The following is a 23959-nucleotide window of genomic DNA, read 5'->3' as shown; positions in this document are numbered from 1 at the left end:
ATCCAGACAGAAGAAACAGCCACTGTGGCTGCTACGGCCTGAAGAAGTCTTATTTCTGCTCAAAATCCTCTACTGGCTTCCCATTTCTCTCAAAGAGTCTTGCAGCATCCTTGAAGGTCCTATAGATCTTTTCCCTATTAGCTTCTTGATTTCATCTCCTACCTGTTCCTTAACGTTTATGAATGTTTCTAACTACATCGGGTTAAAAATATCTTCTGAAAAATGAACTATCTTCTCAAATGCAAGCATCACGTTTTTCAGACTGCAGCTTACTAACCACCCCATAGTGTAATGGCAGTAGTCACAGGCTCTCCTGAGTACAGCATATAGATTAAAATGCTAAGGACCGCCGAAGTGTAATGTAGCAATGCGTGAGTTGTATGAAAGAAAGGCACAGTAAAGTCCAGGACTGTGTGTACAGGCTTGCTTCCTCACTGCTGAGTTCTCATTTACACAGGTTTTTCCAACAAAATGTGCAGGCATCATCTGTTTCGGAGAATTACACATCAGATTATCTCCTAGGTCTCTTTCAACTCTAGACTGCCCATTTTCCAGAACAGACCATCGCTGCTCAGTAAGAATAAATGACTTGTCTAAAGGACACAATCCAGGGATAACTAGGTATCTATCTTAGCCACCAGAAGTCATCTTCTCCCAACCCCCAGCTTTCTCAGCAGCTCATCACTGTCTCCCAAAAGCTCCCCAGAGGACAAAAGCACAGAAGTTCCCTCATCTAAGAATAAAACATTTTACCCTATTATTCTCCAGGGACAATTATGGAGTGTTTCAGGTTGTGTCACTGATTACTCGCTATCATTTTGCAACTCCAAATAACTTTAGGTTCCCATAGCAACACACTGTTCTGGAAACAGACATTGTTCCCTAATCCATGTGGGAAGGAATAAGAACTTCTTCCAGAAAACTCACAGCAGGTGGGAGAAGACACATCCTGAAGTGTTAAGAGTGGGTATGGTTATTAAGGACTTTGTTCTGCCAAAGACAATGAACCTTAAGTGGTCACCACTGAATGATTAACCAGTCCCCCGACCATCCTGAATAAGCTCCAAGGAGGGATCTCTGCTAAGAAAGTCTTAGTATTGCATGAAGCATTATGATGGCTGGCCAAACCAAGGCAAGAAATTAAGACCTTAAGCTCCATCAAGTGAAAGAAACTTCCACTAAACTTCACTAAAAATATACAGTACATTGCAAACCCATAAAATTTACGTTGGCAGACAGACCAGAAGGCCTATCATATGCTTAATTATTTGGGAGCTTGTGTATGGATGTCTGCAACTTACTTTGAAAGGGGTCACAGAAATAAGATGGATTGATGTAAGGATGCGTAGATATATGCAAAGCAAGCATATAGTCAAATAACTGCAGAATCCAGGTAGTTGGTTTAGGGATAGTCACTGTAAATTCCACTTTACCCAAAGCTTGAAATTTTCATAAGACATTAGAAGTAAACATATAGGCATATCGCATGAGAGAACAGGGAAAAAAGAAAACAATTGAGAAAAGGGTGGTAGAGAAAGGGATACAAAGGGAAAAGAAGAGAGACAGAAGAGATTTTTAGTGTTGTCCCGAAGTTGATTTCTTTTCTCTCACCTTTGTACTTGAGAGCTTCATAAAGCAGATGATTTTGACTGAACTGGATTGAAATTACTGAACTATATCGTGGAGTCAAAAGGAACCCAAAGGAACTTTTTTTGAAACACCAAATTACTAATGCCACTTGATGTTCTGGAATTGGTTATGGTTGTCCTAACAGGTGCTTATGTAAAATAAGCATCTATAAAGGGCAGGGTAGAATGAAACCAGGGTCTTTTGCTATGAAGTCCAAAACGGAAGCTAGAGTGGAGCGCTTTTAATGTTGGAGCCTCTCGTTCAAGTCTTGTGACTAGTGAATACATAGTTGGAAAACTTAGAGGCTGATGCTCATTCTTTTACACACAAAGTTCAAAACAGTGAGTGTCAAGGTGAAAACAAAACACAAATCTTTGAAATTTGAAGAAAGGAACTTTCTGTGAGCTGACATTTCCATAAGCATATAGTACACACGTGGAAGTAGCTCTTATCTAGAAAGCAACCAAAACCTGGCAAAAGAGTGAAAATAGTGTCACCTGGTGGTCAGAGCTGGGACTAGTCTGGCAATGCCTTCAAAGATTGCTAGCCTTTTATAATTTTCCAGTTTTTAGTTTTTCAACAAACATGTAAAAGGAACCTCTGGAATACTAGAGAAAAGACAGAAGAACTACTTTTTTTAATAGCACTGGTGTTCCTAGTATCATTTCTGAACATAAGTTTTCATAGGGACTTGCTCATTTCAGAAGGCCCAAAAATGTTAATCATGGGATAGAATGTGATAGAAAGTGTTAGCTAAACCTATAATGGAAACTACTCTGCAATATATATGTGTATCAAATCAACACATTGTATACCTTGAACCTACACAAAGTTATACATTAATTATATCTCAATAAAGCTATTGATGGGGGTGAGAAAAAAGAGGCTTACTACCTTCCTTCATATGACTGTAGTTAGTTGACCATTGAACATGGGTTTGAACTGCATGGGTCCACGTCTATGTGGATTTTTTCCTGATAAAGTACAGGGCTGCCTAGTTGACCCTGTTAGTAGAGCATGTGATTCTTGATCTCAAGTTCATGAGTTCCAGCCTCACAATGGGCCGAGCTTACTCAAAAAATAAATAAGGGTATTTAAAAGATAAATACTATAAATGTATTTTCTCTTATGGTTTTGATAACTTTTTCCTCTAGCTTACTTTATGGTAAGAATATATAGTATATAATACACAAAATATGTGGTTTATATTTTCAGCAAGACTTCTTGTCAACAGAAGTCTATTAGTAGTTAAGTTTTGGGGGCCAAAAGTTGTACACAGATTTTTAACTGTGCCAGGGTCGGCATCCCTAACTCCCCATGTTGTTCAAGTATCAACTGTAGTCTTCTTGGTTAGGTCATGGGAAATCCCACCTTTAAACAATCCCATTCTTAGGGTCTGTAAGATTCTACATTCTAACAGTTTTCTGATTAAAATAGGAATGCCCAAAGGGGAGAGGAAATGCGAAGACCTGGGTTCTGAAATGCCAGTATACTAATTGAGTGATTTTGGGAGACGACTCTTTGAGTTGGCCCACCCGACTTCATAGAGTTGTTGTTGGATCCTAAATCTTTATGTCTTATAGTTAACACCCATCTGTGGGATCAGCAGCCTTGGCCTAGCTTAACTCTCTTCCCTTCTTCCCAGGGCAGAGGATTCTGCTCCAGTTCCCTTTGGGGTAGAGCAGCAGCTGGAACAGCAGCGAGTTAGGGAAGAAACACACAGAACATGCCTTCAAAAGCTGGTTAAAGTTAAAAGTGAAGGTGAGCCAAGTAAAACTGGTCAGTTATTAAAATTATTGAATTCAAGTGACTTACTATAAATTTTATAAAGAAAAGTTTGGGAAAAAAAGTAAATTTGGTGAGCTGGCCAATAAGTGAATAGGCCTGTTTGATGAAAACCTCTCTGGGCCTTTGATTTTTTTATTTAAAAAAAATTAATAACATTAATCTCACAGAGATGTATTATAAGGATTAAGTTAGATCATTTATTTAAAGTGCTTAGCACAGGGACACTTGGGTGGCTCAGTTGGTTAAGCATCTGCCTTAGGGACAGGTCATGCTCCCAGGCTCAGCGGGGAGCCTGCATCTCCCTCTCCCTCTGCTCGGTGCTCCCTTGCTTGTACTTTCTTCCTGTTGGATAAATAAAATCTTAAAAAGTGCTTAGCACAATGTCTGGTACATGAAAAGATGCTGCTATTCTATTATTATGAGCACCATTAGGCACTAGGAAAGGTTGGCTTAATAATCCTTACAGTACTGCAAGGACTTTGATTTGCTCAAGATCACATAGTAAGTTTAGACACAGATCTGGCTCTAAGACTCATAGATATATTTTAAAATCCATACATTTTTTGAAAAACAAAAACCAACTTTGGATTGCGAAACATTAACACCAGTACAAACAAGTGCATTAAAAACAGAGATTAATGAATAATTATAAAGCAAACAACCACAAAGCACCACACACCAAGGCAGAATCTTATGTCTTTCATAATATTGTTGCACATGTATTCTGACACATGTGCACGAGCTCCTCTAGGCTATAACTGTAAGGAGTGGCAATATTGGAAAATAGGGTATATGTGTGTTCAAATTTACATTAAAGACCAACTTTTTAAAAAATTCAATTAACATAGTAAATTATTAGTTTCAGAGGTATAATTTAATGATTCATCAGTAAGAAATAACACCCAGTGCTCATTCCATCAAGTGCCCTCCTTCATGCCCACACCGTTACCCCATCCCCCTAACCCACGTCCCCTCCAGCCACCCTATTTGTTCCCTAGACTTAAGAGTCCCTTACAGTTTGTCTCCCTGATTTCGAAAGATAAACTTTTGTAACAGGGTTGTTCTAATTTACTCTGCCACCAGGAGTGTGAGTTCATGTTGCTCCATCATCAATACTCGCCATCATTAGACTTATCGCCACCACTCATCAGGGTGGCATTTCATTGTGATTTTGGTATGTATTTCCCTGATTACAAATGAAGTTAAGCACTTTCCTTATGTTCAGTAATCACTGGAACATCTTTTATTATGTGCTGACTCATGATTCAAGTCTCTTTTGCCCAGTCTTCTATTGAGTTATCCCCTGTTCTTCTACTCTGCACCTCCCGAATAGCACAGAGCAGAGGGAGGACAGGTACTAAGGCTTACTCTTTGTTGGGAATACCCACAGTACTAGACAGAGCTGTCCACAGAGTAGGGCTTAATAAACACATGCTGATTGATTGGCACAGGTTCATCATCCTTATGCGCAATCCCCAAACACAATTCTTGGTTAGGAAAACCAAGAATTTTGAAATTAAGTTGGTACAAAATTCACTTGGAGGCAAAACCTGAACTGACATGAAGCTGTTTAATAGTTTTTTATCATGTTTCCCTGCAGAAACATTAAATGTAATTGACTATGGAACACTATGGTTTAGGACTATGGTCTGAGAAGCTGCCCAAACCCAAAGAAATAATATCATATACAATTTAAAGTACCTATTCCCCACGGTAGTTTCCTAAAATCAAAAAATTTCTGAACTGTTGAACATATCTGGCCACAAAGATACTGAATATGGGATTCTGGACCTATCATTTATTGAATTCTTTTTTTTAAGATTTATTTATTTATTTATGATAGACATAGAGAGAGAGAGAGAGAGAGAGAGAGAGAGAGAGGCAGAGACACAGGAGGAGGGAGAAGCAGGCTCCATGCTGGGAGCCCGACGTGGGACTCGATACCGGGACTCCAGGATTGCGCCCTGGGCCAAAGGCAGGCGCCAAACCGCTGAGCCACCCAGGGATCCTCATTTATTGAATTCTTATAGTGTTCTTGGCTTTAGGATAAATGTTTTACATATACAATAGATCTGTGGTCAAGATTAAATAAGATAGCTATCAGCCTTTTCACATTTTATATAGGAGACACCAGAGGCTCAGATCTAAGTTCAATAATTTGCCTAGTCACACAGCACCGCTGAGATTCAGGTTTCCAGAAATGAGTTTATCTTGTAAAATGTGACACTACAGACTAATTGAAAGGTATCACTGAAACATACTTAAGAGCAGTTAGTGAGGGCAGCCTGGTGGCGCAGCGGTTGAGCACTGCCTGCAGCCCGGGGTGTGATCCTGGAGACCCTGGATCGAGTTCCATGTCAGGCTCCCTGCATGGAGCCTGCTTCTCCCTCTGCCTGTGTCGTCTCTCTGAATAAATAAAAAATCTTAAAAAAAAAAAAAGAGCAGTAGTGAGCCAAACTGGGTGCCTGCACCATATTCACAGAGAAAGGCAATCAAGCTGGATTAGTCAGAGTAACGAGGAGCACACCGGTTTCTAGTGATGAGAACGTGGAGGTCCAGAGAGGGCAAGAGGAATGCCCGAGGCCTCACAGCTAATCAGTCTGATGAGCTTGAAGATATTAATTTTAACTGTAACAGGGCTTTCTGTCACAAGACACCAACAATACTGCATTGCTCTTTCTATAGACTTATGAGACAGTGGAACTGTTATTTCTGAAAATGTCTTTATTTAAAGCAAAGAAGTTTCAAATAAGGGCAATGCTCAAATTGCCCTTTATCTTGCAGACTTACATATTCTTACCTCCAGTGTCAGAGGATGTACTTTTTGTTCAAGATGCACTGCTTCACCAGAGCCTCCCACTCCATGCATTCTCTTCTCTGGGGCCCTGGTGCAGTAGTGGCCACCTCCTCCCACGCTTTTAACCCTTTCTGTTCTCAGGAGGCCCTTCTAATCTTAACCCTCCCCCCCCCACTTCATCTCTCTATTCCCTTCTAGCTATCCTGTTCCCTCATTTAGCCAGCCGAAGAATACTCCTCACTACTCCACTTTCTCACCTCCCAGCTAAGCCACTCTTGGATTCTTGACCTGGCGTAACTATATGAGATAGTAAATGTTTGTTCTGAACTAAGTTTGGCACTTTATATAAGGAATGGAGAAAACCCTAAAGCACAAACATTCTCATTACTGAGTAAATGATGGTAACACTCTTAGGTGGGAAAGCCTTGAATTTTTTTTTTTTTTTTTTAAGATTTTTACTTATCCATGAAAGAGAGAGGGAGAAGCCATGCAGGGCAGAGGTAGACTCCCCCCTGAGCAGGGACCCTGATGCAGGCCTCGATCCTAGAACCCTGAGATCACGACCCGAGCTGAATGCAGACATTTAACTGAGTCACCAAGGTGCCCCACTCTCATTTTTTAAGAAACATGAGAATTCATTCTGGAGAGCAAGTCCTACTGAATATCATCAACTTAGAAAGTCTTCCATTTTCCCACATTCCTTAGGAAACTTGGGAGAACTCCCACTGCAAGTTAACTTATGAATATAAAGAATGAAGGAAAGTTTTTTTTTTTTTTAAGATTTTATTTATTTATTCATAGAGAGAGAGGCAGAGACACAGGCAGAGGGAGAAGCAGGCTCCACACAGGGAGCCCGACTCGGGACTTGATCCCAGGTCTCCAGGATCACACCCCAGGCTGCAGGCGGTGCCAAACCGCTGCGCCACCGGGGCTGCCCTGAAGGAAAGCTTTTAATGGTGTCTGTTACATTAAGAGAACCCTCCTTGAATGCAAAACCTACGAGGGTATTATCAACTCTGAAAAATCTGTCAGTGATTACTGTACAGACATGCAAGAATTCATACTGGAGGGAAATCCCAGGAATGTAATAAATACAAGGATGCCTCAGCTTCAAGCCTGCACTGAGTGGCCACAAGATCATTTATACTGGCATCAAAAAGTATAAATGTTATGAATATGGGATTACCTTTATCAATACCTCCTCCTCAGACTGGACCACTAGCTCATTAATTTTTTAGGTTTTTTTGAAGTATAAACATCGAGGTCTACAGCTATAATTAACCTTAAATTACATTCTAATAAACAAGCCACTCAATTTCGGGGTGGTCTGCAGTGCAGCAATACACAAAGAAACCCCACAACACATGAAAACCTACTCAATACAACTCATGATCTTCAACGGAGAGAGGTTGTGAATAGCTAAGAGGTTGAAATATCTGTCAAAGGAAGTTATTTTTGAAAAGTACTCGATCAATCAATCTTTGTGGGACAGCTGACAATCTCAACTATGGGGTATAGAAGCTGGGCCCTAGAATATATTAGGTAATTCATTTTTTTAAAAAGATTGAGGACCAGACCAAATGTCCTGTATCTCCACAAAAGCCATCAATTTATGATCATAGTTGAGAGCCACACAGGCACTAATGAACCCCAAATCCAGACTGCTCATCTCTCCCCTTACTACCAGCCACATGCTCAGACTTCCAGACCACACATTCAAAGCAAAAGGCAGTAAATAACATGTTTTTTTTTTTTTTTACATCCATTATTTCCTATTCTTTCCTTTGCAGGCACCACTAAGTCAAGCTAAACAGAACTAATAGCCAATTCCAAGAATCATACAGATCACATTGTATTACTCCCGACATCTCCTACTTGATCCCTAATTACAAGAGCAGAGGTCCTGTTTTGTTCCTTTATAGTCTACGCAAGGCTTAGCACAGCACATGGTTGGGCATATGGCAGCTACTCAGTAAGTAGCTGGTATATAGGCTACCATTTATGACCTCAATATTTTAGTTCCTTCTGCTGCAGCAGCTAGAATACACCTAGCTCCTTCACCTCTATTTCCAAAATCCTGGCTTACTTCAAGCATCATCTCCAAGAAATCTTTTCTAATTTCTACCACCTCTTATCTCCAGCATCAACCTACCTCCTCTGAATTCCCACAGATATTCTTTTAAGATTATTTATTTATTTATTCATAGAGAGAGAGAGAGGCAGAGACACAGGCAGAGGGAGAAGCAGGCTCCACGCAGAGCCCGACGTGGGATTCGATCCAGGGTCCCCAGGACCACACCCTAGGCTGCAGGCGGCACTAAACCGCTGCACCACGGGGGCTGCCCTCCCACAGATCTTTAAGCCAGACTCGGCTCCCTTTCTGGCATTGTACTTGCTTTTTGCCCACCTGGTTTTCCTTATCAAACTGCAAACCAAAGCCCAGAATCCAAATCTCTCAATATAGGTCAAATCTTAGTTGTGTGAATACAGGGACTGCACTTAGGGAACTCAACTAGAAGGGAATGTACACACCCTCTCATTCTTTTCATTCATCTATTTTCCCCCAAATACTGTCATTAACACATTGAAGAGCCACCCAGAAATTTTGTAGAACACTATCAAAGATCTTTAAAAGTATTCTCCCAATTATTTGGGCATTCTCAACTTAGAGCTGCCTTTAAACTAAAAATGAATATTCTCTTCCCTCTTCAAGATCAGAGGTGTATCAATTTACATCAAGATTTCAAAGGCTAGAGGAATAAGCTCAGGTGCAATGAGCCTGATGTTAGAAGAAACGAGGCAGTGAGTCACCAAGGCCTCGTGAAACCCAAACACCTTGCTGCTGATGAGACACTGCCAGTAGAACTAAGTTCATGTCCCCAATTGTTTACTTGATAGATGCCCAAATGTGACCTAGAGCCAGCAATTCAGCATCACCTGGAAGCTTATCAGAAATGCCGACTCTCCAATGGTACAGCCACCTTAGAAAACAGTTCAGCAGTTCCTGAAAATTTTAAAGTTAACATATGACTGAGATTTGCTGTACAACACTGTGTTGAAATTAACAATACTGCAGTCTGCACTTAAAAATTAAGACAGTTGGAGCACCTGGCTGGCTCGGTCAGTAAAGCACACAAATCTTGATCTTGGGGTCATGAGTTCAATCCCCACACTGGGTGTAGAGATTTTTTTTTTTTTAAGATTTTATTTATTTATTTATGAGAAACAGGGAGAGAAGCAGAGACACAGGCAGAGGGAGAAACCGGCTCCCTGTGAGGAGCCTGATGCAGGACTGGATCTCAGGACCCCAGGATCATAACCTGAGTCAAAAGCAGATGCTCAACCACTGAGCACTAAACTGAGCACCAGGTACCCTGTAGAGATTACTTTAAAAATAAAATAAAAATCTTAAGAAAAAAATTTAAGACGGGTAAACCTCACATTAAGTGTCCTTACCATAATTTTTTTTTAAAGATTTTTTTTACTTATTCATAGAGACACAGAGAGAGATGCAGAGACACAGGAAGAGGGAGAAGCAGGCTCCATGCAGGGAGCCCCACATGGGCCTTGATCCGGGGTCTCCAGGATCACACCCTGGGCTGCAGGCAGTGTTAAACTGCTGCGCCACCAGGGCTGCCCACCACAATTATTTTTTTTAAGTCACCATATGACCCAACAATTCTCCTCCTAAAAATCCAGTCCTTACAAAAACAAAAACGCATGTCCACACAAAATCTTGTACATAAGTGTTCACAGCAGCAGGGTTCATGATAAGCAAAAGGTAGGAATGACCAAATGCCCATCAATTCATGAATACAAAAAAATGTGGTTATGTCCACATAATGGAGTATTATTCAGCCATAAAAGATAAAAGGATCTGATACAAGTAACTGGGATGAACCCTCAATACATACTAAATGAAAGAAACCAGTTACAGAAGTCCATGAAACATATGATTCCATTTATATGAAATGTAAATAGAGACAAAGTAAATTAGTGGTTGCCAGAGATTTTGCAGCAGATTTGGTGAATGGGGGTAGCTGCTAACGGGTACAAGGTTTCTATTTTGGCATGATAAAAACGTCCTGAAATTAAGACAGTGGTGATAGTTGCTAACAGCATGCTTGAAAATAAAACCCCATGAAACTGCATTTTTAAGGAGTGAATCTTACATGAATTTTATTTCAATAAACCTTATTTGAGAAAAGAAATGCAGATTCTTGGGTTGACCCCAGACCTACTAAATAAAAATCTGTTTTAATAATATCTGCAGGTGATTCACATACACATTGGTTCAGAAGCACTGATCTAGAATAGGATCAAATTTGTTTCTCCAGTAAATCATGGAATAATTACCTTGATTTCACGAGGATAGGTTTTTCCTGTCAAAACCGCTTCAGATATTCAACCACTGTTCACATTCATTTTATAATATCTGGTTTCTCCTCTATAAATCTGCCATGTTTTAGTACTGGGTGGCACTTGCATTGGGCCAAGAGCAAAACCCTAGCATATAGATTTTATAACTCTCTCAACAGTAGCGGTATATAGTAGCTCTTACTTTAAACCACCATTTTGAAAAGGGTGGCAACGACATACAGCAGGTGACCAAAGGAGATACACAGCCAAATAGGAAATGAGACCAAAAGAACACTCACTTCAGAAAACACTTTATTAAAGGTCAAATCATATTTACAGGAGTATAAAACAAAAGGCGTAGAGGTGCAGAAGCTTCAAATAAACTGTGCATACAACAGGGCGTAAATTACCTACCTGGGGTTCTCAGAGCACTTTTCTATATCTGCACTGAAGCCTAATCTATTTTTTAAAGAATCCTAGGAAAAGTCTCAGCAGTCATATTTTCTCATGATTTAGCAGCTAAAGAAAATGTACACATTCCAAAAAGGGGTAAACCTGAGGGACAATAGGTATTGGATATAAAACATAACTGAAAAACAAATAAAACATAACTGAGATAAGCTCCTCTTCTCGGTTTCTACTCTTTCAATTTTGTGTGTGTGCATATTTTGGGGGCGGGGGGCTATTTGAACTTTCCTTTCCAAATTTTTCATTAACAATTTGGATTGTTTTAGGGCATCTGGCTGGCTAAGTTGGTAGAGTGAGTGACTCTTGATCTCAGGGTCATGAGTTTGAGTGCCATGTTGGACACAGAGATTATATAAAAAAAATGGCATCTTCTGTGGGTACTCACAGCCAGGTACTCCATATAAATATTACACCCCAATTAAGAGTGCAAGATTTGTAATCTGCCTGTTTGGGTTCAAATACTGGTCCTAGATCACAGGTGTACAAACTTCGGCAAGTTAATTATTTCTCTGCCTTAAATAGCATTCATCTCATAGGATAGCTCTGAGGATCTAAAAAAATAAATGTATAGAAGAGTACTTAATACATATGAAGTGTTTTGCAAATCTCACACACACACAAGTGCACACATGCACAGGATCTTTCAAATACAATCTGTCATATCCAGATTCACAAGCTAGAGTGGACTGTTGATGGGGAAATGGAATTAGCTTTATTTTGTTAGATTTTTATTTCCTAAACTAGAATTCCATCTGTATCATATCGGTAAAAATAAGCTTGTAAAAGACATGTACTGTGTGCTAGTCCATCTTTGTATTCAGGGTCTGGCACAATGCCACATCATTGATGTGTAATGAATGTGAAACAAATTTAGTCCTAGGAATCTGAAAATTATCTACAAAACCCATAGAGGTGAATGTTAATGGAGACCTATAAAAGCCCAAAATTGGGCAGTATTTCACAGCATATGATGTAAATGTAGTTCTGGTAGTAACTCTGAAAACTTGACAAGTTTTCTATAGATACAGCAAGGGATAAAATTAAAACTACAATAAAACAATTCAAGAAAGAATTTGAGCACAAAACAACAAAAATCAGCACTCTGTACATTTCAACCCAAGTTCCAGCTTCACTGCTGAGAAACAGAAGAAAAACTCCACGTTGGCTGGAACAAGCCTCACCCCCACAATACTGAGAACCAAACCAAATGGGAACAAGACATTTTGAAGCTCAGAATAAGGAAACTATCTTTACTAATATGGAACAATTAGTTTAAAAATACCGCATTAAGAGTCTTTCTTCAAAAGAGACATCTCACTTACCTTTTCAGAATATTTCCTAAAAACATTAAAGAAGATGTAAGGCTTAGCTGGTAATTTCCATGAACTCAGTTCTTTTCCTCTGACTGCAGTGGAGTTCACACGACAAAGCAGGTTTGGGAATGCTAGAAATGAATTCCTACTTCCCTTTGCATTCTTCAGGTTCATTTTCCCCAAAATTTCTGCACTGGTTGGCTTCCATTTCAGCATCAGTCACGAAATCTTGAAGGTCAGACACAGTAAACAGGGAAGGACATAAATTAAGTGATTCCGGTGTAGTTTTGAGTCTCATAACTTCAAAAGGGATGAGTCATACCTTAAAGTATGTGGAAGTGAATTAAATGTTCTATTCCTTAATGAAATTCAGCTCAGTCAAGCTAAAGGGAATTAGTTCACTACTACAGCCTAAAATTTTGTTTGTTCCTTTAGTAAATGTTGAGTGAAAAAACGCATAACTCCCATGAAGGAGCACCTGGCTGGCTCAGTGAGTGGAGCATGTGTCTCGGGGTTATGGGTTCAAGCTCCACATTGGCCAGAGGGCTTATAATCAATCGATCAATCATAATTCCCATGAAGACCAAATACAAGGTGATCATCTTAGTATGAGTCTGTATCCTTGATTTATTTTGCAGTATAAATGTAAAGCAAAACAGTTCTAACAATGGGAATAAAAAATAATGCCAAATTGTTCTAAATGATTTTCTAATTTGTCAAATTTTAAATTGATATTTATATACCACTTAAATCAGAAAAAAGGTGAACTTTCTCTGTCATTAGTACAAGCTTTAAATTCAAAGGCTTATTCCTCAATTGCTTTCTTAGTTATAGAAAATTAGTATTAATTAGATAAGAGGGAAAAAGTATTAAATAATTCATGTGGAATTAATTAACCAAGAAATGTCTTTATGCTTTGCAGAATCATAAACTGAAAATCAAAACTTTCTACACTTCAAGTAGTTTACAATCAATTTTTTTTATTTGCTTCCTGTAAATCATTAAATATGTTTGTTTTACTCACAAACTGACACTTCAACCCCAAAATGACAGAACTAGGTCACTACTTTGGAAATGGAAATAGAAATAGCTAGATTAGGAGAATTCAGGCCAATAAAACTTGCTTTTAGGGGGATGGGAGAGAAAGCCATCAATATGCCGTAAGAGTTTGAGTATTCTGACCATATATCAGGCAGTTATTCTTGCTGAATGGTCCTGGATTCCAAATGACACATTCTTCCTCAATGTACTCATTCCATCACTGGCTCAGCAGTCGGCACTGGAGACCATTTAAAAACGTGCACTTTGCAATAATCATTATCTATCTTAGCAGCTAGAAAGGCAAAACAAAGGTTAGCATATATAACTACCTTTAGGACTAGGGCAGAATAACTAATTCACAAATGATAAACATAATAATTTTAAAAAAAAGAATAATGAACACACCTGGTACTGAAGAGTTAGGTTTTTAAGGAAAACAAAACCAACAAACCTCAAAATGTTTACCAAATTATGATCAAAGTGCCCTCTTTCCTGCCCACAACTTCTATTTTTGGACTGGCATTCCAGAAGCATAAGGAATATAAGATGGTTAGGTGTTCGCCAGACACAAAGGAAAGCCAGTGAATTTGTTCACGCTACCCTATTAAACATTAGATTTGAATGAGCTTTCCATCCCGGAAAAAATCCATGGATGAAAATCAGACGTGGCAATAACTGCTCCTGATGTTAGATTTTAGTAGCAAAGCATGAGAGGGATGTTTTCACTTTATAGAGAGAAACAAAAAGCAAAATTCAGTTTCAGAGGCAGGGGCGGGAGGGAAGGGGGCAAATCACCATTTCAAATAACCAGAGAAATTAAGTAAAATAATTTGAGAACAAGCTATGTGAATGTTGAGCTTAACACTTCTGTTTGCAGTTAAAAAACATTCAAAGAAGACAAAATGTGCATGTTAGGTTTCTGAAGCAAGACGCTGTTCAAAGCTAACCAACAACTGGCAAAACACCAGTATTAAACTTCTATCTGCAAATAAGGCAAAATAAAATACTGCTGAGGGGTAAGACACATCCCAGACTCGATCTGCTAAAACAAGAGATGGCAGTTAAACCAGACCTCTGCCCTTAATCTGGTTTCTAGTATTTTGTTATTGGTGTAGTAGCAAAGAGTTCTCAAATTCCAAGGTTTGTATTTTATCTTACATTCTAGGTCAGTTCTAAGTCCTATCCTACTAAACAGTTCTGTATTTAAAATCTTGTAATGTAACTTAATATTCTTAATCAGAGCCTGACTGACCTCTCGACTGTCCCTATAGACTCAAAAGGTAAGTGGCAGGGGGGTTAGGAAGGAAGATTCTAAGAAATGTTATTATACCTGTTCCATCATACTCATTTTACAGAACGAACTTTGTGATCTGCAGAATTAATTATTTGTTTCTCTTCATGCCTGGTTTATATGAAGTTGATCACTGGACATGAGAAAATGTATTAAGTCCTCTCATAAGTTTTCACAGGTATTTTCATCATTCATTGGAAGTAAATTCCAAGGTTATCAGCTAGCCCACATAAAAAAGGTGCATATAATCTCACAGCTTTATTTCTCTGGCCTGCAACAAATCTAGTTCCATCTTTCTAAGTGTCTGCATGGTTCTTCAAATATTAACTTCAAAATATAAGATGAGAGGGATCCCTGGGTGGCGCAGCGGTTTGGCGCCTGCCTTTGGCCCAGAGCGCGATCCTGGAGACCCGGGATCGAATCCCACATCGGGCTTCCGGTGCATGGAGCCTGCTTCTTCCTCTGCCTGTATCTCTGCCTCTCTTTCTCTCTCTGTGACTATCATTTAAAAAAAAAAAAAAAAAAAAAAAAATATACATATATATATATATATATATATATATATATATATATATATATATATAAGATGAGTAACATTATTTATTTACACCCAATATTCAGTGTCCCTAACTGAGGTGGGCTCAATAACTCGTCTTTCAAACGACACAAAACAGAACAAAATACTTGACTTATTCGTATTTTGAGTATAGCTGCTGGCTTTGTCCCAACACTTCCACTTATTTCTCGACTTCTCAATCAGGCTCAAGACCAAAGGGAAGAATCTGTAGGCTAGGTTTTGTTGACACTGAGGCAAATAGCCACCAAGTCTAAGAGAGACAATCTCCCCAGTTTGGGGATGCTCTGGACATAAGAATTTAACGAACTGTTACGTGTAAACTGTGCCCACAAAATGGGAGGTCACTGCAGCCTCAGCTCATGAATATGCATTTTATAAGATTATGTTGAAGTGTTAAGATTATTTTAGTTGTGAAGTGTTCACTATATTAGGAGAATAAGAAGCCAGAAATAAAGAAATCTCGAGTGTAACTTCTTTTTCCATACATATTTTCCTACAGTCTAAAAGCCATCAAGAATACCCTTCATTAGACACCTGGGTGGCTCAGGGGTTTAGCACTTGCCTTCCGCCCAGGGCATAATCCTGGACTTCCAGGATTGAGTCCCACATAGGGCTCCCTGCATGGGGCCTGCTTCTCCCTCTATCTCTGTCTCTCTGTGCCTCTCATGAATAAATAAAATCTTAAAAAAAAAAAAAAAAAAGAATACCCTTCATGAAGTCTTATCCAATCTGTTAGATGATGGTGAAGGTGATCAGATTCGTGATTATTTATAGGTTTTCTCTTTTGAAGAGGCTGTTGCTTTTGAACTGAATGCATTAGAAGCATTTTTGCTACCTGGATTCAGATTATCTGCTGCAAATTTGTGCCTCCAGGCTGGCTTCCCATTCTTCCCCAACTGCATGCTTAGGGAATGAAACACTCATTTCATGTTAGTTGTTAAGTAAACCATATAGAAAACAAAACCAGACTATAGATTATTTAATATTTATTTGTATCATTTCCTACCTACCTAATGCTAACCTCACTCCATTCCCTCTAACCTCTTTATTATTTTTTTTTTTAGAAAAATATTTTCCTTGCATAATTCTCTTCTCCTAACATTTAAGGGCTTTTCGCCTCCATTTTCTTTGAAAGACCTTAAGCTAAGCTCTTGGAAATTTCAGGGAAAAAAAAATCAGTGTTGAAACTAGAGGCAGATCTATAGTAAAAAACATTACTTTTCATGTACATCACCCAAAGGGTTAAATTCAGAGGCTGCAAAGTTTATGGGATTAGCACTCTCTTCCCTTATTTCTTGCCTTTGGTTCTAAGAGGGAACCTCAGAACTCAAGGTCACTGGGCAGATTATAAAGGACAAGGTGAATGGAGGCTATTTTTGAGTGAAAGTAAGGCTTTCCCTTAGGTAAAGATGTAGGAGTACAGAAGTACTCCTACATCTTTATGAAATAGCAGTACAGAAGCTGCTATTTCATGAGCCAAAGGCTATAAATTTCTAGCCCAAACTTCAAAGGAAAAGAAATCTTAAATGTATGACTATCTTTTAATCCTTGGCAAGTCAGTTACTGCACTCTCTCATGAAAACACTACCATACCAACACACAGCTCCATTTTTCAAGCCGTTTTCCAATTAAATTGAATTAATTGGAAATTACCAATTTTTTTACCAATTAAAAAACAGTGCTAAAGCAAAGAAATTAGAAAATCTAGATTCAAATGAATTTTGCCAGCAACTGTTACATAAATTGGAATGTCATTTTTAGAAATAAATGGACACAGTATTTCCAAATGTCAATAGACACACTTGAATTAACAGTTTTCTCCCTGCTTTATGAAATCGGTTAATTCCTAAAAATCCACTGAACATACAAAATGTTTATATACCAGATGGATTCCCAACTGATGACAAAATACTTTCAAAGATGCCTTAACAATCTTTGATTCCTTTCTACTAGTTTTTGTTTTGTTTTAAATTAAATTCTTCAATGGACTAATGGGTGAATTTCTCAATCTGACCTTCTTTATAGGTTACTATAAATGAGATGCAGAACACCACGTTTTTTTTTTTTTTTACAGTTTTGTTCCAAATTTTTCTAGATTGCCATCAGCCTTGTTCCTAAAAGACTTGATTATCAAGACAAAGTAGGAAAAGAGATAGTATGTATTATGCACATGCAGAAACTCATGTTCTCTCTGACTTTGCAGAAGAACCTAGTCCTTCTAATCATTCACTACAGAGTTCTACTACAAATAAATGGAGTATAACCAAACTTCAGGTAACTTCAAGTAAAAAAACCTGCAGGTATCTAGCTTTCAAAGAACACTTGATGAAAATTAATGTGTTAACATTTTTGGTGTCATCAAATTAACTTAAAAACCCAATGAAGGTTCTGGGGGTGTAAGGAAGTATTTGGGACAAAGCAGCAGTAAGGCCTGATTCTGATAAATCTAAAATGTGTTTTACTGTGTGCTATTCATTTTTTAAGTAATTGAAGTCCTGTATAAAATTTCACACAAAGGTGAAATACTTCAAAGTTGTTAAACGATTTCTAACATGAGATCGCCTTTATTGACCTTAAGGATTAAGAAAATTGATGCTATGTTTATAAAATAAAAGAGAATCAAAATACCCATAATCATTCTGGCAAAAGCTAAACCATTTAAATTGTTTTATAAATAATTTTAATGTTGAATATGCCAAGTATGCAACTGAAGATTTCATAACCCTAAATTTTAGAAAATGTTCCATATTATACTTTTTACCTATGTCCTTCTCCAAGTCTGAGTGCTCCAATACATGCTAGTGAAAAAAAAGACCAAAATTAGCATTAGCACAAGGATTTTCAGTTAATACTACAAATAGAATCACCAGGGGGAAAAAGGCCGAATAAAGGAAACTCAATTATGTGACTAAATGAGAATCCTTGAGACATACAAAATCAAACTGTATTACTTACCAAACCTCTACACCATCGCCTGATAAATATCCAGGAAAAAATGTGGGAAATCTAAAATATATCATACATGGGCAGAGAAACACTTCAATAGCCCTCCCGCTAAATAACGTAATTCAAAATGAAAAAATTTAAGACACAAGTTAATTAAATATAATTATTTAAGTCTTTTATAAAATCTTTAAACTTAAGAGTAAATTCCTAGTTTTCCACTTCTGAAGATGCTAAAATCCTTTGAAAAAGTATAAAAGCAAAACAAAACAAACAAAAATCTCTTAGAGAAAATCCAACACAGACCATGGGGTAGAGGGAAGCTGAGATGGAGAGAGAAACACCAAACTTAAAACAGAAACAAAGTGAAACAGGGACTCTCTACAATATTACCACACTGCAGTTTTAACAACCCATTACTGGGTATCTGAATCATGGTTCTACTACAAAACGTTCTGCATCTTGGTGTCCTCATCTGTGAAGTTGTAATATTACAGAAGACTGCCCTAAAATGCTTGGCACAAGTACCTGACATGCAGTGGGCACTTAAAAATGCTGTTAGCACTAAGCACAAAGCATACAGTCATCTGTTGTTCGTTTTTTTTAATTGGCTATTATTTTTAATTTTGCAAGACCAAAAGCAGGGATCTCCCTGACTGGCTGGAATTTGAGTCCAGATTTTAAGAAGGTATTTAAGGATACCTAACTTTCAGGACTGCTTTTTAGGTAAATTCTTTAAAATGCTGTCTTTACACAGAAGCAGCAGACCTACATAGAAGGTGTCACTCCTCTTCTTGCCTGGCACCAATTACTGATATTGGTATCAGGAGATGGTAGGCACTGTGCCCTTCCATATGCAGTGTGTCTGCATGTAAATGAATGAACAGAATGTTCAAGACTGCTCTAGGGATAATCAAAGTGACCAGGCTATATCTGCAAGTACAAAGTTAACTTCTTTCCTCTGAAGTTTCTGTATATGTGCAGAAGCAAACATGAATCACAAAACGTGGAAAAGGAAATCTTTTATGGTGTTGAGTGCAGGGCAAAAGACGCACACAATAGCAAATTAGTTTCTACAAATTTAAACCTTATATGCTAGAATAAACCTTTTGTTCTTTTAAACTTGTCATTTAAAACTCCCCCACAATAAATCTAACATAAGATTGTCTCTAGCTCTAAAAAGCAAAATACAAATTTGTAGAGAAAGATGAAAATGAAAGGAAGTCTAATTCTACTTCTTGCTTTATCACAAACTAGCTGCACAACCCTGGCTAAGCCTGTTTTCCCACTGATAAAATAGGGATACTACTGATATTAGTTATGTAACTCAGGAGTTACTAATACTAATGTAAGGGGTATTAGATTAGGTATCAAGTCAAAGGTCAAAATATCGAGGTTTTCTTTTGCGCTTCCCCCAGGAAGAGACAGCTGAACACAGATGTCATACACTGGCAAGTCTAACTGACTTCATCTAAAGTAGTTTATCACCATGGCTAGAGTAAAAATCTCTTCAAACAATTTCACCTGTAGTATGATACTACTGCAGTAACATCACAGTACCTTTCAGAAAACACAAAAACATATGAAAATCTATGTACTCACCTGTGCAATTTTTAGGCCAGGAGTGGCCAACTAGGATGTTTTTCTACTGTCTGGTTTACATGTCCTTTACAAGAGCAAGGAAACCCTTTGAGTCACTAGGTTCGCCTCAAAACCTGACAGCAAACTCTCCTACCCAAATGATTAAATCGGACTCCTCTGCATTTTCTACTTATATATCGTTACCCACAGTACCTAGGTAACAAGGTTCAATACAATCTTGTTAAACTGCCATTTAAGTAATTCTAAATGCTCCTTGGAGTTGTGGTTGGAGTCTAGAAATCATTTAGTATGTGCCAATTTTGATAGCTCCACCATGTATTCCAAGTCTCCTAAGAGAAAATGGAATAATCCAAAAAAATTTAATTAATTAATTAATTAATTAATTAAAAGTGAGGTGGACAAAGGCAGTATAACCTTCCTCAAGCTAACAGTAAAGGTTTATGTAGAATCACAGATTAGGAAAGGAATAAAAGGTCCGAAATGGAAGACAAGTGTATGAAAGGCCTCAAATTTCAAGAATTTAGATTTGTTCCCATGGCCTAATGGGATTGTTGGTGTTTGTGTGATTAATTATGGCAATTGTACAGGACAAAGAGAGTAATAGGAGAGATTGAGGACAATTAATAAGGGGTGAAACAATCTAAGGAACTGACTTGTAAATCACAGAGCAATGCCTCCTTACCGTTAAGTCTTGGACCTGGGGGTTGGTCAAGCAGACTAAATGTGTATTTCTTCCCTTAATAGAACATTTGCTCCAAAAGGGGAGAAGACTCTCTTATACCCACTGCTCTATTTTTAGTACCCAGAATATTATCTAACATAAAAGTGGCCCTCCAAAATTACGATCTAGATCTGAACGTAAAGGCTGTTGTAATTAGTAAAATACAATTCATTTATGAAGTATTGCTGAATTCCTAGAACCTTTTAATAGAAGTATTCCAGTTAACTGAAATATTACAGTACAACTCTTAGTTGTTATGACTGGTCTGGTATCTTTTCCCACATTGGTTCCAAGTCATCCTCTTAGAAGATTAAGAACTGCCACCCTAGAGTAGATAGATTAATGAGTAGAGAAATTAAAGAAAAAACATCATGGAAGAATAAGCATGACTTGATTAACAGAAAATCTAATAGAAGAACCATTAAGATTCTAACTTGTAAGATCAAGAGGTGCTGTCCAAAGACATTAACTCTAAGGCTTTGTTCCCTATGCTGGATGTCTATCTTATATCCCCCATGCCAGTACAGGGCAGGAACATATGTACTTACTAAGCGGCTATTAAATGAACACAAACTGGCAACTATTTTTCAATATTATCAAGTTTCTTGTGATCTGGAGGTACACATGACAGTGAAAGACTGGGGTCAGAGATATAAAATCCTGTAGTCCTAACAGTGGTTGAAGTTCCTAAAGAGGGACAAAAGACACAGCAAGGGGACATTACAAGGAGACAAGGAAATTTACACAAGTGTGGATCAAACCAAGCCAGCAAAAGCCAGAGAAGGTTTGAGGTCTGCCTCAAAAACAATAAGATCAAGAGCGGTGATGGTAAGGAAAAAAGGCAACTAAAATGACATAAAGGTCACTGCTGCCATCAGCACACTGGTTTGGACTAAAAAGCAATGAAAATGATCTGTGATTACGAATCTTCTGGGCAGAACATACCTGGATGGAGCCCCAAAGCAATCACAAGCACTTTAGTTCTTCAGCTATCTATCTGGAACAGAAGTTGGGTCTTGGTGCTAAGTTTAACTAGAGCCAGCCTGACTGTGACAAATACTTTCCAAGTCATTAAGTAAATCCCAGTTCTGATACTGCTGAATTGTTTATCCACCAGCCATGTGAGTGTACATATGTATTACACACACACACATACATAGGCTGTTACTAGTAGAGAACACATTTTTCCAAAGTTAACAGGCAATCAGGATGCCACTGAACTTTGCTTAAGCATACTCACATGCTTCTTTCTCCAGGAATCAAAGTGAGAGGAAAATTATCAGGACGTAAGTTCTGGTTCGGCTCTAGCTTTATCTATAACCCTAGCCTAGGCCAATCATGTGAGCTATGAAGTGAAATGGAAAACAGTAATGCCCCACTTCTAAAATGCACGCACACACACACACAAAAATGGAAAGAGAACTGCAAGTAATCAGAAAGGTGTTAAAAAAAAAAAAAAAGGGAGAGGGATAATCAACACTACACAAAGCCATGGTTATGTATGCACCCAGCATACCTCATGACCTTCAGGTAGCCACTTCCAAGACATAAAAGAAAGCCAGGGAAGGTACAAAACAGGGCAACTAAGAAGTGTTTACAAAAATAAAGTGGCTTTTACCTTCAAAGAGTAAGAACTCCAATCTGGAAAGAAAGTTAAGACAATAAAATTGAATTCCATGTAAAATCATAATGATTGCAGATAAAAATACCAACAAGCCTGGCTCCATTTTATTAAAAGTAATTTAAGACAAATCCTGAAACACTCTACTAGGAGATGTTTTAAAACCGGTAAAAGGAAATCTCAAATCACTAGATGTTTGCGGGTTGTGTCACAAGTACAAAAGAGTAGTTTGAAAAAACATACACAAGTTTTAGAAGCATTGTTTGATTAATGGAGGCTATGCTGTTAGCACGTATTTCCAAAGGGAAGTTTCACAGCTACTCAGTGGCTATCAGTAGTTTTACTATCATAATACAAAATAGTTCTTGTGTTCTTATTCCTAAAACTAGTTTTTGGCCCCATCTACACAGTTCTGAGCTGGGGGAACTACCAGTTTAGCCAACTAGTTAACAGTATCCCATTTAGTCTGTATTTCAAAGACACCTAATGATATTTACCTAGTAAGACAGCAAAGAGCAGGTAAAATCCAGAAGGTAGTATAGGCTGTGGCTAAAAGCTCTACCATCAGCCTGACCTGGGTCCAGTACCAGATCGGCTACTTCTGGTTAGGTCTTAGACCAAAGTATCTCGGCACCTCCATTCCCACACTTATTTATACTTTAATTTCAAATAACTTAAAACAAGGACAGCCCATTGGAGATACTCAGTATTAGCTCTTCCGTCAAGTTTATTTTTGACTAAGATTATAACCAGGCCAACATGTTAACTTCAGTTCTCTCTTGCTGACTGAAGTTCCAGCTGGCAATTATAGGCCTTAGAGAACTTTTTAGAAAAGAAAATGTTCATGAGTGAAAAATAAGAGGCTGCATGCTGTAAAGGTTGGTAAGCCGGTGAGTTAAACCATATAGTTTTATGAGACATGTAGTCCGGAGTCTTTTTTTTGAAAAGAAGCCATCATCTCTTTCTTTCTCAAGCACCTCAGCAGTCACTCCTGTCAAGTGCATTAAAATCCTGTGACAAATAAAATCTTAAAAAAAAAAAAAATCCTGTGACAAAAAAAATGTATTATCAGACACTAGATTAACCAATTTCAAAAGACATAAGGAAGTATGAAAACAGCCTGCCCTCATAAGGAACCTTATGAGTTATAGGGAATGGAGAAAAGTTATTTTTAGTAAATCTATCCCATTTGCATGAAGCAGTATTGTCTGTTTATTTTCAGGGAGGGAAGAGATATTTCAAGAATTTTATTAGTTCAACTATGAGCAGACATTTCTCATGTAAAGGCTTAAAGTTTTCAGCAATGGAAAAATAAAAATATAAAGAAATCTACCTTCACATTTGTTCTTTCACATTCAGACAGCCACCTCACCTTTCTATTTTTATATTTTAATTAAAAATTGAGCTGTAGGGGATCCCTGGTGGCTCAGCGGTTTAGCGCCTGCCTTTGGCCCAGGGCGCGATCCTGGAGTCCCGGGATCGAGTCCCGTGTTGGGTTCCCGGCATGGAGCCTGCTTCTCCCTCTGCCTGTGTCTCTGCCTCTCTTTCTCTCTCTCTGTCTCTAGGTCGATCACGAATGAATGAATGAATGAATGAATGAATAAATAAATAAATCTTTTTTAAAAAATTGAGCTGTATAGGTTAAAATTCTTAAAAATCAAGTTACTTTGATCATATTGTCGACACTAAACTTATTTTTAATTAGCTAAACAAAAAAAATCATGACACAATTTACAAATTTTTCTGCTTTCCAGGAGTAACTGAAATCATACGCATTATTCATGTATTCAAATTATGACCTGAAATAGG

General features: G+C 38.0%; 1 long non-coding RNA gene across 1 annotated transcript; it reads right to left on the bottom strand.

The window, feature by feature from the left end:
- Nucleotides 1-10868: 10868 nt before the first annotated feature.
- Nucleotides 10869-23628, bottom strand: LOC102152675. The gene is made up of 2 exons (XR_005356030.1): nucleotides 15971-23628; nucleotides 10869-13687 (listed from the first exon to the last, which is right to left on the bottom strand). It is a non-coding gene; the product is annotated as an uncharacterized LOC102152675 (long non-coding RNA).
- Nucleotides 23629-23959: the final 331 nt, after the last annotated feature.

This window comes from Canis lupus, chromosome 2 (genome assembly GCF_011100685.1).
Source record: "Canis lupus familiaris isolate Mischka breed German Shepherd chromosome 2, alternate assembly UU_Cfam_GSD_1.0, whole genome shotgun sequence".
Classification (NCBI taxonomy): Eukaryota; Metazoa; Chordata; class Mammalia; order Carnivora; family Canidae; genus Canis; species Canis lupus.
This window is presented reverse-complemented; position numbering and strand designations above follow the sequence as displayed.